Below are 17,303 nucleotides of genomic sequence, written 5' to 3'. Positions count from 1 at the left end.
ATATTGATACTGCAACGATATTGTAGTGTTATATACTACACTACGATATAGTACTATTGCTTTCACGAAATATTTACACAATGAGATTTCTGAGAAATAATCAAAAGTAATGTGGATGTAATGTCTAAGTAGATAAAGGCAAATAATAGAACAGTTACAACAGTCTGGTAAGTTTAGAAAATGACATCACTTTACTGTAATGCAGCCTTTAAAACCAGGAAAAGACCCCACGTTTGCCATATTACGATATCCAAAATCTAAGACGATTTAAAGTCTTCTGTCACGATATTGAGATATAATACCGATTTATTGCCGGCTCTAACTGCATCGTATAGTTTTGTGTACCTTGTGATTTCGGTTCAGGAGGCATTACAAAGATCAGAAGAGAGGCTCGACACCTCGGCAATAAGCGCAAAAACAGTGATTTGGTTGTACATGTTGAAATTGGAGCTGTCTTTGCTGACCTCTCAGCTGATTTGAGGCTGGCTGAGAAATACTAATGAGAGAATTGATAGAGAATTCATTTAAAAAATAACATGAGTTCTTGTGGCAGTGCTCATGGTATTACTTTGTCACTACATTGACGTCCATGACATTGCACAATATCAGGATGAGAGAGAGGAGAAATGCACACTAGAGGTGGAGAGGTGCTGAACACGACAAAAGTACAAGTGTTTAGAAAGTCGCACATTATGCACCATGTTCTTAACTTGAAGATGATTACTGAAATAATGTTGCAATGGATGTGTTTCCTCTTAACACGGAGAGAAAAACTGAAGGTCAGGACATCCTAACTGGACTATTAGCAGCCAGTGGCTTGTTTATCTCTGCTCTGCCTTAGAGCCTTTTTATTTCATCCTCTGTTCAATCTTTATGTGCCTCAGGTCTGCAATTCACGGCAGGTCACAGCAGGGCAGTGAGCAACCTTGTATAAATGTCGACGGGGTGTAAAATGCCAGAGAACAGCTTACGCAAGGTTCTGCAGTGAGGAGGGGACTGTAAACCTTTGCTGGCCATCAATAGGGATAGATTTCCTGCTGGCAATGGGCTCTGATGAGCTGAGATGTAGGTTCTCTTACAAGTGTGTTGTGTATCTGTCAGCTTGTTTTATGTCAGTTTGTATGTTTAGTATTGAGGTCTGCAGACTATTCTCATTAACTTGCCTTCTCTGTTTCAGATTCATATATATTAATGAAAATAATCACATCATCCAATGTTTAAAGTGAATAAAACAGCCTTGCCAGCCTGCTTATTAGAGTTCCATAACTAACGTTACACATATCCTATATAAAAAATATAAACAAAATAATACATTTTATGTTTATTGTTATGTTTATAGCGTTACGCTCATGCTATTGACTGTATCTATTTTGTATACAATCGCAGGCTTATGTGAACTCTGATGTAGTTTCTGGTTTGATCGTTTACAATACACTAAAACAACTCTTGAATACTGTGAGTAGTCATGGATGGTCTATGGCATTGGTCAAGTAATTAAGAAAAGCAGACGCAAAGGCAGCAATAGCAGTTATTGAAATAAAGGGATTTACGTATCTGGATTTAGGCTAATACAGAAAATATGAAACAAATGTGGTTTGCCATGTTTGCTTCCCAGTATCCAAGATATGTTATCGGGAATGAGGCTACATTATAGATTATAGATTGCAACACTTGAGTGTCCCCTATTTCTAAATGTTTTTTTTCCTTTTGGGTTGGTCTTAAAAGTAATATGCAGAGTGTTTTGTCTCAAACACTGTGTAGCTGCAGTGTGCTGCAGTGTGATTTGGTCCTGCAGGACCAGTACAAGCCTCAGGGGTGTATGCAAGTAGGAAGAGCAGAGCCATTGTGAACTGGAGCAGTGGTTAGATAGGAGAGACATTTTAAGCATTTTGAACACAATCTGTGTGGGACAGCAATCTGGTCACACCATAACTTTGTGGGGAAATCTAAAATATGGTCCCCACATGTCTGATTCTAAGGATTTAGACTCAGACTTTAGTAGTTGGTCGGGTTAAGGTCAGAGTAATGCGCAGAATAAGGTTAGGGTTAAGTGTTGGAGTCAAGCATATAGATGTCATAGTTTAAGCCTTCAGGCAGTTAAATATAAAATCAAAACAATGTTCTATAGCTGCTTTGTTCTTTGTATTACACTCGGCATTTCTCCTCTTTTCTCTACCAAACTTTGTCATTCCGTGAGTCAGCGAGTGTTGATCACTTGCAGTTCAGAAGACTATTATGCTTTATTCCCTGTCTCCAACATTTAGCCAGATAAAACAATACATCTCTTCAGATGAGCAGCATGTAGGTTGTTTTCAGTTCTTGTTTAAAGCCAGCTTTTTTTTGAAACAATTTTTTTATCTGTCATATTGAGTAAGCAATTATTATTTTAAAGCGAAGCGGACATCTCTTGTTAGAATTTAGTGTTATTTGGGTATCCACATATTAGCTTTTTCTGTCATACGGCACATAGGTAGGTAGGTAGGTATATAGATAGATAGATGGATGGATAGATAGATAGATAGATAGATAGATAGATAGATAGATACTTTATTCATCCCAAAGAAAATTTTAGCTACACCAGTGGTGATTTCTTTAAGACTGAAAGGGAAATTCAGCTTCCCCTAAAATGTAAAAAAATTAATGTTCAAATATGTACTATTGTGTTAACATTTTATTCACAAAAAATATGTTAGAATACGTTATTATCAAAGACAAGTTTGTTCAGAATAGCGTCCATGCTTTTTTCAGTGCTTTGAAACTAGATGGTCATTGGATAAACGCTGCTATTTTGTCCCGCCCACGGACGCTCAGTGTCTTTGGGGGTGAAGGGAGGAGGGGCTGGCCTGAACGCTGGGCTTCTCCGTGATCATTGGAGGGTTTGTCGAAAGGCTGTATCTCCTTTTTCTATCTCCCTATCCTATCTTTTCCTTGACTTTTATGTATATTTCATACAAATACACACCACATTTCATTTTAACCTAATTCCCACATGTCCTCCTTCTAGTTTAATATCTGTTAGATCGTTTGTTGATTCACTAATTCATACAGTAGGCTAGGCTACTGTTGTGGGGGTGAACTAGCTAACTAGCAAACTGCACGCGATGGCAGACATTGGGCAGGCAATGCTAATATTGTCTACTGGATTTTGGCAAAGCCATTTGAAAGTCTTCATTACGAGGAGAAACAGAAAAAAATTAAAAACAACAGGGCCTATCAACACCTAAGATTTATGTATTCACGACAAAGTTTGCTGGCTTTTGGAAGTGCTGTGACAAAGAAAATGTACTGCTGGCCATGCCTCTTGATGAAACCATCTCACAGACATTTAAAATGATTATAATAACAATCTAATTATTATTACATAATATATATTATTATAAATAAATGGACAATTTTTAGAATGTTGGCCAAAAATGAGCTTCCCCTCTTTGAAAGACCAGCAGCTGCCACTGAGTTCCACCTGCTGCTGTCTTAATCACATCTTACACCTGCCTAGTTCTTTACTTTCTTCTGACCTAGTCAACACAAACCCTAGCTGGCAATCAAGCTGACACCAACAGTGTGTATGCTGTTGTTTTTTTTTTATTTATCTGACCCAACTGCTGAGTGGGGACAGCAACTTGAGGTTGTCACAGGAGGACTGAGGATGAGATGTGACATGGGGCCTTGGCTGATCACAAGTCCTGAAGCGTCTCACGTCAGCTCTGCCAGAAGAATTGTATATACATACTGTACAAGTATTGGTTTGAAATCTTTCTAAACCTTTTATTTTTATTATTAAATGATCATATTATATACTATTTTTGGATAATGTTTGTGTAGAGAAGAGTGTTAGGAGAAAGAGATCAAAGCTCAATCCTCATAATCCATTGTGTTTCTTTGATGTGGGTTGTCAGTTTGATGCTCAGTTTGACGCTCACTCTCCTTTTGTTTTTTAGGCCATCGCCTGGAGCAAACAGAGCTGCTCTACCTACCTACGGAAATCAGTGAGTTGGCTTTATTGTGCCTTGGTAGGTTATAACAGCGTTCTCAATAGTGGGAGGAATTTGTATAGTGTCACATAAGTAGTCACGTTCTCCCAAATTGTAGACAGTTTAGTAGTTGTAGTAATGTACACAACAATAAGGATAGGATGACCACTGTCCAGTGTTGTGTATTTCTGTGTACTGGTACACTCAGACCTGTTGCTGGGCACTGATTCAGCAGACACAGCAACCTCTGGGCCCTTGGGAGCTCCTTAACTTTCCTGGCTGTCCATTAAGTCATGCCATTGAGGCGTAGGCTACAAACACACAGGAGAAGTAAGGTAATATTTGTTAATTTACCTCTCACCGAGGAATTGAACTTAGTGGCTAAAGGAGCTGGGCAAAAGGGACCTGCTTAGTTATCATTTCACTTTACTAAGGACAGTCAAAGATGGATAGTTTATATGCCGCACAACTAAGGCCGTTGGAATTAGTTTTCAGTACAGTATATTATTCTCTGCATCACAAATACATAAATGGAAAACCTCAGACAAGTACAAAAATGTAAAGCAGCAGACTGTCAGGGTAATGCATGTCAGTGGTATGCGAGGATGGGGCTAGAGGGACGAGTTCAGAGTCCTGATGGCCAGGGAAAAAAATTAGTCTGTGACGCGTGGAGACTTAGGGCTGATTTATTGTAGTACATAGGCTCTACGCCGGCCTACGCAATAGCCTGTAAGTGGCCTACGCTGTTATGATATTTTATACTTTTGCTCTGGTAGTGTATCTCTTTAAGAGAATAGCAGAGTAGGTATGTGTGTATGTGTGGGGAGTAGGTGATAGAGACGTAGATTAGCTCCAGAGCGAGTACAGCCGTGAAAACGGAGAAACTAAGTGTCTAACTAACTTTTATTTTCTGGCCATTATTGGAAAGCTGTAGCAAGAAAAGTTCACCCTCTCCTTGATTTCTTGTTGTTCACAGAAAAGGAGAATCCAGAAATGTGTATGGGCAAATGCCACGCTACTAAGCCACGGCCTTTGTTTTCCACTGCAGGTTATTGCTAATGTGTGTTCCAAGGAACTTAAAGGAGTCAGTGGTAGTGACTGCATGTCCATTTATTTGTATGGGTAAAGTTATCTCATTTGTCAGGGCTCAACATTAAGACATGTCCGCTTGTCAGGGACAAGTGAATTTTTTTTGTAGGGCAAGTGGAAAAGAAAATTACTCGCTCGACCGGACAAGTAAAAAAAAAAAAAAAAAGAAGAAGTTGTGTTACTCCACGTCATGTGCCGCTCATTACGTCTACGTAACCGATTTGAAAGAAATACATTTTTTTTTCACACGGACGGCTAACGTTAAATCCAGGCCACTGTTCAGCTCATTCACTTAAAGCGATGCAGCATAAAAGCATGGCAGAACCAGCAAGCCAGCTGTTGACTAACGTTGACTAACGTTAGCTTGCTATTTCTACCTAAACGTTACCCCGTCGCCACATCGTTCACAGAAAACATCCCAATACAGATGTCACTCGTGGCGGTAGCGATGGGCTGTGGATGAAGCATGAAGTTAATGTGACTCATTTAGCGACTGGCTCTCTGCCTCGTAACGTTAATCCTCCACTGCTCGTTTGTCTCTCAGTTATTGTAAAACCTCAGGTCCGCAACTTGCCGGATTAAACATCAGCTAATAATCAACTGTAAAGTAGCTACACATTTTAAAGGAGGCCTTGGTATATCAGCCTGTGCCAGGTAGAAAGGGAAATTGTAGAGAACATCACAAAAACATTTAGTGACAAAATCCATTGTTATGTCTACCAAATTTTTCAAGATATGGTATAAGTTCAAGTCACCACTACCTCTAATAATACACTGCACACCGGCGTCCAAAGTATCACTTTTATATACTTATAATACTATAATATGGAGTCTGGAGAGCCTTATTTGTTGTTGAAAGGGAAATCTGTTCTTGGGACACATTTGTTTCAACTGAATTGTATTAATGTTGATAGTGTTTGGATGCTTTCACGATTTTGTTTGAGTTCTACATTAACAAAAGTTAAGTGACTTTTGTGCAAGGACAAGTAAAATGTAAATGTACTGTTTGTAAATATATTAAGAAAGAATTCACTGGATTGGAACATTTTGATAGGTGCATGTTTACATTACTCAGCTCTTTGTAAATACAGGGTGAGAAGTCAGTAATGAAATGGAGAAGGAGGAAAGCATGAGAAAGAGGGCAGCTTTGGTGCTGATGGAGGAGGAGATGAGCATCATTGGTTTGACATTACTGTATATGGGTGGAGGAACAGGACGCAAAAACAACAGTTTTAGCAACCCAAAGTGTTTTGAGCCTCTCAACTCTGCCTCTCTTCGTTATTTATTAATATTCTGCTAGAATATTCATCTACCCTTGTACAGTGCCATCGTGAGAAATTAATAGAGCTCTGTATCATCCTGACACTGTACCACAGCCTTTGTCAGTGTAGTATTGTCAACCAACATCTTCCATCTATTCCACTTGTCAACTTATTATATGTTTATTATTGATTTTGGCCACATCCTTTCATATAAAGGTATTAAAGAGAGGCAGGCTGTTTGCTCTGGGTTTCAGACTTTAAACCACAATGTGGTCTAAAAGGAGATGCAGCTGCAGAACCAGATTGTTGACATAAGCCTCACAGCCACCCTCACACTTGAGTAGGTCCGTAAACCTCAGAATAGGTCTCCACCAGTCTGCATGTCACTGATATAGGAAATCCATGGCTGTTTGGTTTCATACATGGAACTTTAGCGGTAGATTAGTTTTAGGTAATGGCTGTATTCTGAATTTGAGTCAGCCAGTGCAAGGCATTGATGTGTGCTCAGTTTGCCAGCTGCTATGCTTCACTTATTCTGAATATATCCTCTCAAGATGAAATTCAAGGACAAACAATCTGGCAGTCCTGTAACTTGTTATAAATCATCAAAAGCCAGAGCGGTTCCATTAATGTGTACTGTTTTCTGTGTTAGCACACTTTGAATGTACTAATAACTAACCCCAAAGTCATGGTGGAATTTGATGCCACGCTATGAAGTCTGTCACATCTGTCATCGCATATGCTGTTAACTCTGAGAAACAATATATGCTTTCCCTCTCTTCTTGTTGTCTTTTTGTGGATTGCAATTATCTGAACGCTTAAAAGGAGCCAGTCAGTATTTTGTGTATATGTATTGCATGAATCTGTGTCTGCATCATAATATTGCATGAACATTCTTCTGTTTGTCGTTTAGTCAAATTTGAGAACCCTCTGGCACGAAATATGATATTATGAGAATTATTATAAGAAAGCTCTCGTCCCCCTGCTCACATGGCAATTATCACACGTGTAGTTCAGCTAAAGTGCACCAATATATACCGAGATAATCTGCGGGGAGTTTTCCTGGCTCTTTTGGGGGGGGGGGTAAGCATGATCGGTCCATGTACAGTAGAGGGAATGAGTCTGTTACTTTTTGTTTGATACAAATCTATGCATTTACCAGTTGTTCTACAGTTGTTTGGTAAATTGCATTTAGAGAGAATTTGAAATGCTATTTTTATTCTCAATACATGTCAATTTGGTGCTTTTGGTTTTCCTTTGGGGTTGCCTAAAACCTCTTTGGGGGGGGCGCCACTTATTCCCCAATGCAGGGAAACTCCCTGAATATGAACGATCCCTTTAAACTGATAGAACCAAAGTTGTGTGGTGGGGATTTCATTACACTTCAGAAAAAGAGGTGTTCTTGTTTGGGTATGCTCAACAAGGACTTACTATATATGTGTTTAAAAATGCCGAGTTGGTTATCGGAGGAGTAATGATCTGCTCCCATCCTAAACTAACACAGACATGAACTACAACTATACTGCATCAGTGGCTGTTCAGATTACCTCAGCTCTGCAACGATGGACACACAAGTCCTTATAATGGTGTGATGACAATGTCACCACTTCATTTACTCACTCCTGTAGGTCGATAGGGGAAGGTCAGAGTCATAGATTGTCTAAAATTGTGCAGAGGACCTGTGGTGATTCAGTGTCGTGCTCAGTGAAACCTTAGCCGCTGAACCTCCCAGCTGAAGGGCAACCTTTTTATCCGCAAGGCCACTATACTGTCCCTTAATACTGTAGGGGCTAAATGGTGGGAAAGGTCCATGGTTTTAGTTTTAGCGAGTAGATTGACCAAATACAGAGCGATGTGATGTAAGGGGATTCAAATGAGAGCTGCAATAATCCAGATTTCTGTCGTCATGGGGTGAGTGCTGCTGTTGGCTGTTTGGTCAGCCAACCCTGCTGATCCCTGTCAGACCCTTTTTCTGTCGCTTATGATCCCTGGCTGCATCCCAAAGCAATCTTGGAACGATTTTACCTATAGTGGCAACACAAATTTCTTGGAGGTTTTAATGTAGCCGGCTAAGACATCCTCTTTTGTGTGGAGATCATTGTTTACTGTCGGATTAGCAACTTGATAGGTGAGAATGGAGTTGAAAAATAGCGTCTTTGCTCCAATTGTTTCACAATCTCTATAAACAGATATCTGCAAATGAATGCAGATTTAAAAAAAAAAAAGCAAATAAAAAGCTAAATCATTGACGAAAGTGACTAATTTGCTCTCAGTGCACAAATTGTTAACCTGCAGGCAACCAAAGCCCGCTCAAATGTGATTGGTCAATACTACTCGGACTACGGAAACCAGAACTCCCCTGTTATCAAAATCTTGTCCCGTTGCCTACAAATTTTTGATTTATTTGCAAATATCTGTTTACAGAGATTAGATCCCAAGGGACAGTGAAATTGGTACTCAGCACATCACAGTGAAATGACTGAGGCAATGGATCTACAAGCTGCCATCTTTGGCATTCATCCTCAAATCTGACCTTTCATAAAATGAATATAAAGCATGACAGTTCTCTCTGTGAGACATTTTGAACATACAGTGAAACATACAGTTTTCATTGAAATCCTAATCCTGCATTTACATCGAAAGCCAATATTTTTAAACTACCTTTCGGATACAATTATATCTTTACCGCAGACATACTGTACATGCCAATTCTTTTGTCAATTTTTTTTGTCAACTGTCAACGAAATGGCTTTTCAGTTCTCGTCAATTTTGTGTATACAGCCCACAATTGCATGTCAGAGGGATTTGCAGTCTGTACAACAAATCACAACCTCTATCTTTAGACCCTTAGTCAGAATAAGGAAAATCTTTGTGCCTTTACAAACGGTTGAAACCCTAGGAAGAACAACGAAAATGGATCAAGGCCTGAAAAAACATTGAATGTACAGAATAGCAAGAAATAAGAGTAGTAGAGTAAGGAAAAAACAAACATAAGTATAACAATACATAAATAAAAGGTAGCTGTTTTTTCAACAGCGTCTCTGCTGTTTGAATTGCAAACTAAATCATTTTTGTATAAATGACAGATGTGAAGTAGATAAAGGGAATGTTATCTCCAGCCGTAACAAGTGTCACCGGTCTTGATTTGCACTTTTACACCTTTTACCTCATATTGTTTCATCCATTTCGTAAACATAAGAGAATTAGTTTCTCATTGCTACAGCCATCTGCAGGCTAATGGTCAGTAGGTTTTGGCTTCATAACTATTCTCCTAAAGCCACATCTGTTTTTTTATGTCTCTGTAATCTGTACAATCTGAAGTAGGGGTCTGACAAGACACAAGTCACGAAACGAGAAGAAACACAATATTGGGTTTACAAGAACAAGATGATTTTATTATTTTATGATTTTACACTATTTTAAACCTAAACCTAAAATTTTTAACCTTTTCATATTAATGAACAACCGTTAGATTCAAGCCATTGCCAAATGGCCGTTTTTAATTGCTCTTTAATGTTTTATATAAAGCACTTAGATTTGCCTTGTTGTTGAAATGTGCTATAGAAATAAAGTTGCCTTGCCTTGCCCTGAAACCTCCAGCCTGTCAGTCGGTCACAAGGGCATAGAGAACGCTTTTGTGCATGTCACTCAGTCACCAAGGCTATCCTGTCTATAAAGAATAACAATTAGTCAATTAGTTTATCAACACAAAAATAATCTGCAACTATTTTGCCAATAGAATAATCATTTAAGTCCAAACTCCAAGGTATTTGTAAGATGTATCACATTCAATTAGAAAATCTAGGTAGAGATGACTGTTAAGGACTTAACATTTACTATTTAAACCAGGGCAAAAGGCACAGGTACAGTGTGAATGAAGCCTTATCTATGCTGATAGCCTACATCTCCCACCACACTAGGTAGAACACTCAGAGCCAGCCTCGTTACCAAACCCATGCACTGGCCGTGTTCCTGCTTGGCATGGCTTCCACTGAGCAATGAGAGTTAGATTTCCCCAAAGAAATCTAGGTTTTGCAATCCGCAATCTTAAAATAGCTTTGAATCATACATTATTACATAGCAGGGCTGCTGCCTCCTCTGTCAAACTGCACTTGCTGCTGTAATTATTGTCTTCTTGTTTTCTCGAAGCATTCACATCTGAAAAGATTCACAAACCTCATTAGCATAGCTTTATAGTTGACATGTAGAGACTCACAAATGGCTTCTCTGTCTCTCAAAAGTAAATGAACTTCAAAGGGAAAAAAAAGCTTTGTAGATTATGCAACGCACATGAATAGATATTGAATGTATAAAAGAACAGTTGCCGGGGAATACAGAAAACTTATAGGGCTACTTTTGGGACATTAGAACATGTAATATATGTAGTTTGTGTGTGTGTGTGTGTGTGTGTGTGTGTGAGTGTGTCTCTGTTTGAGCAGAGTGGGCAGATTTCAATCTTCCAGTCTGACTCAGTGTGTCTCCCTTGGGTTCAGTAAACCTTAAATGATGCTAGGAGTTGTGACACCCCCCTCTGAACCTGTCACTGCTTCAGGAGGATTCATGTGACAATTTCTCTCTTACACACACACACAAACACTCACAAACTCACACACACTCTCACACACACACACAGTCAGGTGCAAGAAACTAGAGCTAACTGTGTTAATTGTTAGCAAATGCTGTCTTACAGGTCAGAGGCACAAATACACACACACACACACACACACACACACACATTTGTGCACACAGATGTCTGTGCACATGGGGACTGGACTAAAAAATCAAAACCAAGCCTCAATGTGTTTGTTCTTGTCAAGAATGGTGTTGCTCCTCTGTGTGGCCGTGCGGACGCTGTCTGCATGATTAATCCTCAGCTCGGTCAGCTGGCCAGCAGCGATACTGAAACCAAACAAAAAAATCACACGAGAGCATGCATGCTGCTGAGCTTTATGATCCGTTTCAGGATGTGCAGGCGTATGCAAGTTGGGCTCGCACATCGCAGCACTGCAAAACAAATTACACCATTCAACCCTGTTGTGTTCTTCAGGACCAAACATTGACAAAGGTGTTCAAGCATGTTTTTTTTGTTTTGTTTTTCAATTATAATAAACACTTTTTTAAGGCATTTTAGTCACAAATGTTGTAGCCTAAGCATGTATAGATGTGGAAAAAGGGAGTCAAGAGAAGATTGAGTGAGCACTACAGTTTGAGTTTGTGTGTGTGTATTCCTTCTTGTGATATTAAAGTTGATGAATATTTTCCTCCTGAGGGGTTGTGCGATTGACCGAACCTAGAAGTTATTTCATTTGCCTGCTACCAAACTGCACTAGCAGGCCTGGCCGTTACCGCTTAGCTTGTCTATCTCTCCACAAGACAAGGGGATATTTCCAAGCCCAAGATGGCTTGCTATGTTCTGTGCTGTCACTGAATACAATGACCATCACCACATTTAATGAATACTATTAGCATTTTTCTCAGGATTCTGTCTATGTGGAAGACAGCTTTGTGGGAGTAGAAGAACATGCTGTTTTGTGGTCTGATATCTGAGCTGCCTCTTGGAGAATTTGAGTTGATACTGCGGTGGATCGTCCAGTCTGTAAATGTAATCATGAGGCAAATTGGCCATTATTGCCAACCATTAACGAGAAGTCACCTGACTCAGCAATTTCAAGCCCCTGCCATTGTTCTGGTTTGAAAGGACATGCCAGAGGTGAGGAGAGCGAAATTTCTCCTGTTGATTAAAAGTTGAGGATTAGAGGCCTGAGGAGGGAGCTGTTTCTGGAGAAGGGTCAATAAGAAACAGAATTGAGAAAGACCACTTACTGAGGGATCAAGTGGACCATTGTGGAAGCCAGGCAGCAATTCTCTCATTCATCTTTCCAGACTTTGAGTGACAATTCAGGAGGAATGACCAGTATGGCTCAGTGTTATTCTCTGTTTGCTAGGTCTGGGCGGTATATAGATTTTACAACAGTATGGGATAAGACAAAATTGTTTATATTGATATAGCTTGATGTTGCATTACATAACCAATTTCTTCCTGTAATGCCGTGCCTGTGTTTGCATCTTTCCTCACATACTCCTGCACCATGGAGGGGAGAAACAGACCCACATTTGTCTACAGTTTTAAATATTATATGCCAGCTATATATTTTTTAAACAGGACAGGAAAACCTGTAATTGTGCCAATGTTTCAGCTAGTAAAGTTGTGTTGTGGTGGCCACAACAACGAAAAACAATAGTTAACTTTAACTTCAGTTCTATGAGTGAGAGCAAGACAGCACCTCAACGCTGGCAATAGATGTAAACCATGACCACATTATCATAATTCATGCACTCATTTTCATGAATGGGTTGGTATGATGTTGTGATGCCGGCTTCCGAGTTCAGTGAGCTCAGTGCGTATCAACATCGGTTGGTAGGTAAGTTGAGCCAACAATAAGTTAGTAGTAGCCAACTACAGAGCGCCATGAGCTGTTGGTCATATGAGTGGCCGTTGCTAGTTGGGTTAAGCCACCAAAAGGTTACTGGGAGCCTGTTACTGGGCACCACGAGATGATGTTCCTTTCAGCGGCCGTGGCAGTTGAGTTTAGCTGACAAAAACTGAGCATCATGCAATGACGACCGTAAGTTTAGACACCAAAACAACTAGTTAAATTCAGGAAAATATCGTGGTTTGGATTAAAACCACTCTCCGGGAATGAAAACGTGTTTCCTGGGTGTATTATTTCATATACAGTAAGTATAAGTGTGCTGTATATAAGTATTTAGTTTTCCCCGGGTAGCAAACTCTGTTCCTTGGCTTCAACAATTGGACTACATACGAATTACAGTATTGTAGTTCATAAAAATGCAGCGCAGTGACTATACAGACATTTTCACCAGATGTATGTAACATACGCTGGAATCGTTCATATAGGGAATCCAATCTGCAGTGTAGTTCCGACTTCACTGATAAACCAAAAAATTGTACAGTAACAATCGTTTTCATGATCAAATAAAGGGTTTGTATCTTACACTTCAGCATTCTCAGAAAAGGTCTTTTTGATTTGATATAGTCTATTTCTTGTAGATACACTCTTCACCTACAGTACATGTGTTGCAGCTGTACATTATATTTTCAAACAGTGAAGGAAACATTTGCATTTTATTTTGATCGGTCGGTTTTTCTTTTGGGGACATAATTTGAAGTTGAAAAAAAGGTAATAAATTGCAATATATTGCAGAGGGTTGCGATATCTTTATTTTCCAACAGTATCTTATTGTGACACATCGTGATAATGTCATATTGATCATATCGTGGGATTTCTGGTTATTCCCACCCCTCACTGTTTAGTCACAAATTACTTTTATACGGTAGAATAAGTAAACAAACAAGATTCAAATCTTAATTTATTAAAACTTGGATCACAACTTAGTTTATGATGATTATTTAAAGCACAAGTGAGATTTTTATTAAGTACGTTTTTTGCATTTCTTAATCTTGCTCCTCCTTTCCAGAGATTAATGTGCTCTGTACTGTTTTTGTCGGGTCCACACAAAAATGACTAATCCCCTTTTAAACAAAAATGAATAGCCAGCTTTTTTTGTCATGCAGCTTTTACTCCATATTGTATCAGTAGACAGGACAAAAAACCATAGTTTTTAATTAGCAGCATCTCCATAATCTTTATTATCTCCCTCCTTTTTTTATTTGGCTATTAGATTAATACTCATTTATTTAGTTGTCAGTTTTCTGCCTAGTTGTGGCAGAGTGGTGTGGAAGGATTTCTCATAAAATCCGAGACAAAAGTGTTTTTCCTGCCGCTAGCATGGGTGCAGTGGTGGCAGTCCAGACAATAAATGGGTGATGTCAAGGCAGTGTTTTCTGTTTACCAAGCTCATAATTTTAAATTTTTTTTATCTGTCTCGCTCTCTCCCATTCCCTCTCATCATTAACCAAACCCAGTTGACAGCTTCGATTACACCCTGTGAAATTGCCCCAGTATTTGTCTCCCTCTGGGGCCATTTAGCTGTGTTTAGCTCTCTGCAGGCTGGGCTTGTTGCCAGGCAAACTTTAGCTCCAGAGTTTTTCATGTTCCTTCTTTTATATGTAGGCCAACCTACCCCCTACAGTATGTGCCACCTGGCCACCCTCAGAGTCCACAAGATGAAGTAAGTTCACACTGTAAGTTAACTTAAATGATTTGATTGCATTTAGTTGTCAAATTCAACAAGTTTTATGAAGGCAAATGTATGCAGGATTCTCCTGCTGTATTAGCTGTTCTATATTAGAATTATTTTCTTTATTCAATTGACAAATTGGATGACTTCGTTGACTCTAAGTCCTCCAGTACTTTTAAAAACATTCACCCAGGGTTTAAAATTGGCAACATCCACCAGCCAAATGCTGGGAAAATATGCAGTTGGCTAGTGGATTTGCTTTACTCACCAGCCAAAAAAAACATGATAATGTATTGAGTGGCTGGTAAAATTTGAACATTCACTATCCATTTGACCGGTGGTAGAAAAAGTAAATTTTGACGTGGCGTCTTACTTTCCCCAGGCCATTGGTCAACCCTCATTGTTGAACCCTGCCAGAAGTCATTAGGCTCTTACTCCTCCTCCGGGTACCATACATGTCCGTAAAAGGGAACAGTTGTGAAGATATATCAATCTGAACCACAATAAACATGAACAAGTTAGAAGAATCAATTGGGGTATACATTTCTTTCTTCATTATATTCTTTTTTTAATCCAGATTTGATATTCCTCTTTGTTTGCAGTGACTGGTAATCAATTTCCACTTTTCCTGGAAAGGTCTCCCCTTTAGTTGTGTCTTGGCCACTATGTTATGCCACTGGGAAACTGTTAGGAGGCTTGTTGCATGTGTTTCTGAAGCTAAGTGATGCTGGGCCACACAAAAGAAACAATCCATCTGGTGTATTCATTCTGCCTTCATTTGTTGTCAGGGGAAATTTACTTAACACAGCTGATATCAAAAGTGTTGGTAAACTACTGTATTTCCTGTGTTACAAAGAGCTGCAAAGGCTATATTAGTTTGAATAATGTTTGTTCTGTAAAAGGGGTTGTGTGATGATTGGCTGGGACAGTCCTCTAAGAGACTGTGTGCTGGAAAACAAAGAGTTTCCATGGTAACAGTCAAGGGTGAAGGAGGAGGGTGTGTCTGTGGTGTTGTGCTTGAAGTGGCGAGATGGACATTAGCAGGCAGAATGGTGGGGGGGCGACCCATGGTTTTCTGTGGTCCCTTGCCATTCCTGCTGCACACCAAGTCTCCGCTTTCCTTCTCTTTCCGTCTCCCGCTTTGCTCTCTTGTTGTCGTCCTAAAGCGAGAGGGAGGCTGTAAGGAGAACACACACTGAATCTCAATGAGACAGCTGAGAGGAAACTCATTTTCTCGCTCCGTCTCTCTCTGATAGTGTCTTATTCTTTATTTACAAGCATCACAACTCGACATGGTCAGGTTATTACACGATTTGTCAACATATGTTTAATAACGTGGAAGTGCTGTAGGGGGAGTTTAATGTTATACAGTTAAATGTTTATAAGATCCTGTGTTCAGAACTGAGCCTAATAAAGATGATGGATGGCAGCTTCATGAAGGGCAGCAGAGATTATTTCATGGATCAATACTTTTTAAGTTTTAAGTACTTAGTATTTGAGAAATTCAGATTTCTCCCCATAATGCTTGAAGGAACTCTTTTGGTCCATCTGTCAAAAGTTAAGAAAGCTGATCTTTGGAAAGAGAATATCAAGATGGTACATTAGGAAGTGGACATTAGGAACTGCAGTTATTTTGCCACTAGTATAAGAGAAGGTGGTTAATAGTGTACCCCTATTTAAAGACTTCTCAGCATTACACGCTAGTGGGCTTGCCACCAGCAGTTATTAGTTTCTCTTCAATGACCCTTGACAAGCATAGAGAATAGGCTACAGCCTCATACAGGTCCGATGGCTACACCCTATTGGAAAAACGCATCACCTGGGCCAAAATTAACCAGTTTACGGTCAGTTTAAAAGATTTGTCAGCTTTTGAAAGGCACCGAGCCGGCAGCTCCTCATTTGCATAAAGTGGCCTGGATTACACTTTATGCAAAAGAGGAGCGGGTGACCTGCTTCTCCAGGTCCCTGTAACGCTACCAGAATGCATTGCATGGATGCTCCCATAGAAATGAATGGGAAATGTGGAAATGACGCTGACAATGGACACGTATCATTAGTCTGCATTCACACCTACTGTGTTGGCCGTCAGAGTGCTGCAAAACACAGGTCTTTGCAGGGGCCTGCGGCAAGAAGTTGAGACAGACTCAACAGACTTGTTTTGTGGCAGTGTGAGAATCCCGTACATTGAATGAGAAACATCACTGCCTCTATTGCTGCCACAAGAAGGTTTAAAACACAAGCACCGAACTGAGCAGGAGATTGTGTAACAGCTTTATGTTTGCCAAACAACAAAACACAGTCGATCTGTCTTGCTTGTGTCTTTTCTTTCTCCTTTTCCGTGAAATGAAGCTGCCTTCAAGTGCGGAAGGAAATGTGGAGATCTATATACGATCTGAAGTAAAGCAATAATTTTAAAATGTAAAGTCTACTCATTTTTTTTTGTCTAAACCCAAACAACAGAGCACAGTCACTTCATTTCTTTTCTTTCTCTCTTTTTCTGTGAAATAAAGCTGCATTGAAGTGCAGTCAGGTAGGTCAAGATCTATAAATGATCTGACAGAAAACAGTAATTGGGAGATGTAATGTCCATACACTTGTGCTACATTTGAGGGTTGAAGAACAACACAGGACGTCACAGATATTGGACATAAGTGACACGCCCACACCGCCGTACCATCCTGAGTAAAATCGCTGAATCAACTTTTGGCTGTTTGAACGTGGCGTTACTAATTTACTGGTGTGAACCATAGACCGTTAATATAAATGGACAGAGCATGAGTGACGTCACCCATTGGTTTGTGGAGATCAGAAATGAGTC

General features: G+C 39.7%; 1 protein-coding gene across 3 annotated transcripts in view; it reads left to right on the top strand.

Moving 5' to 3' along the window:
- Positions 1-17,303, top strand: part of apba2b (amyloid beta (A4) precursor protein-binding, family A, member 2b) — a 59,007-nt gene that overhangs the window by 8,662 nt on the left and 33,042 nt on the right. For 2 of the 3 annotated variants that reach the window (XM_034896312.1, XM_034896557.1), the window contains exon 2: positions 3,939-3,986. The exons of the other annotated variant lie outside the window; for it this stretch is intronic. The gene's annotated coding sequence lies outside the window, so the exon portion shown is untranslated. The remainder of the gene's footprint in view (positions 1-3,938; positions 3,987-17,303) is intronic. 3 annotated transcript variants of the gene reach the window in all.

The sequence above is a fragment of the Etheostoma cragini genome, chromosome 1 (assembly GCF_013103735.1).
Source record: "Etheostoma cragini isolate CJK2018 chromosome 1, CSU_Ecrag_1.0, whole genome shotgun sequence".
In the NCBI taxonomy this organism is placed as follows: domain Eukaryota; kingdom Metazoa; phylum Chordata; class Actinopteri; order Perciformes; family Percidae; genus Etheostoma; species Etheostoma cragini.
This window is presented reverse-complemented; position numbering and strand designations above follow the sequence as displayed.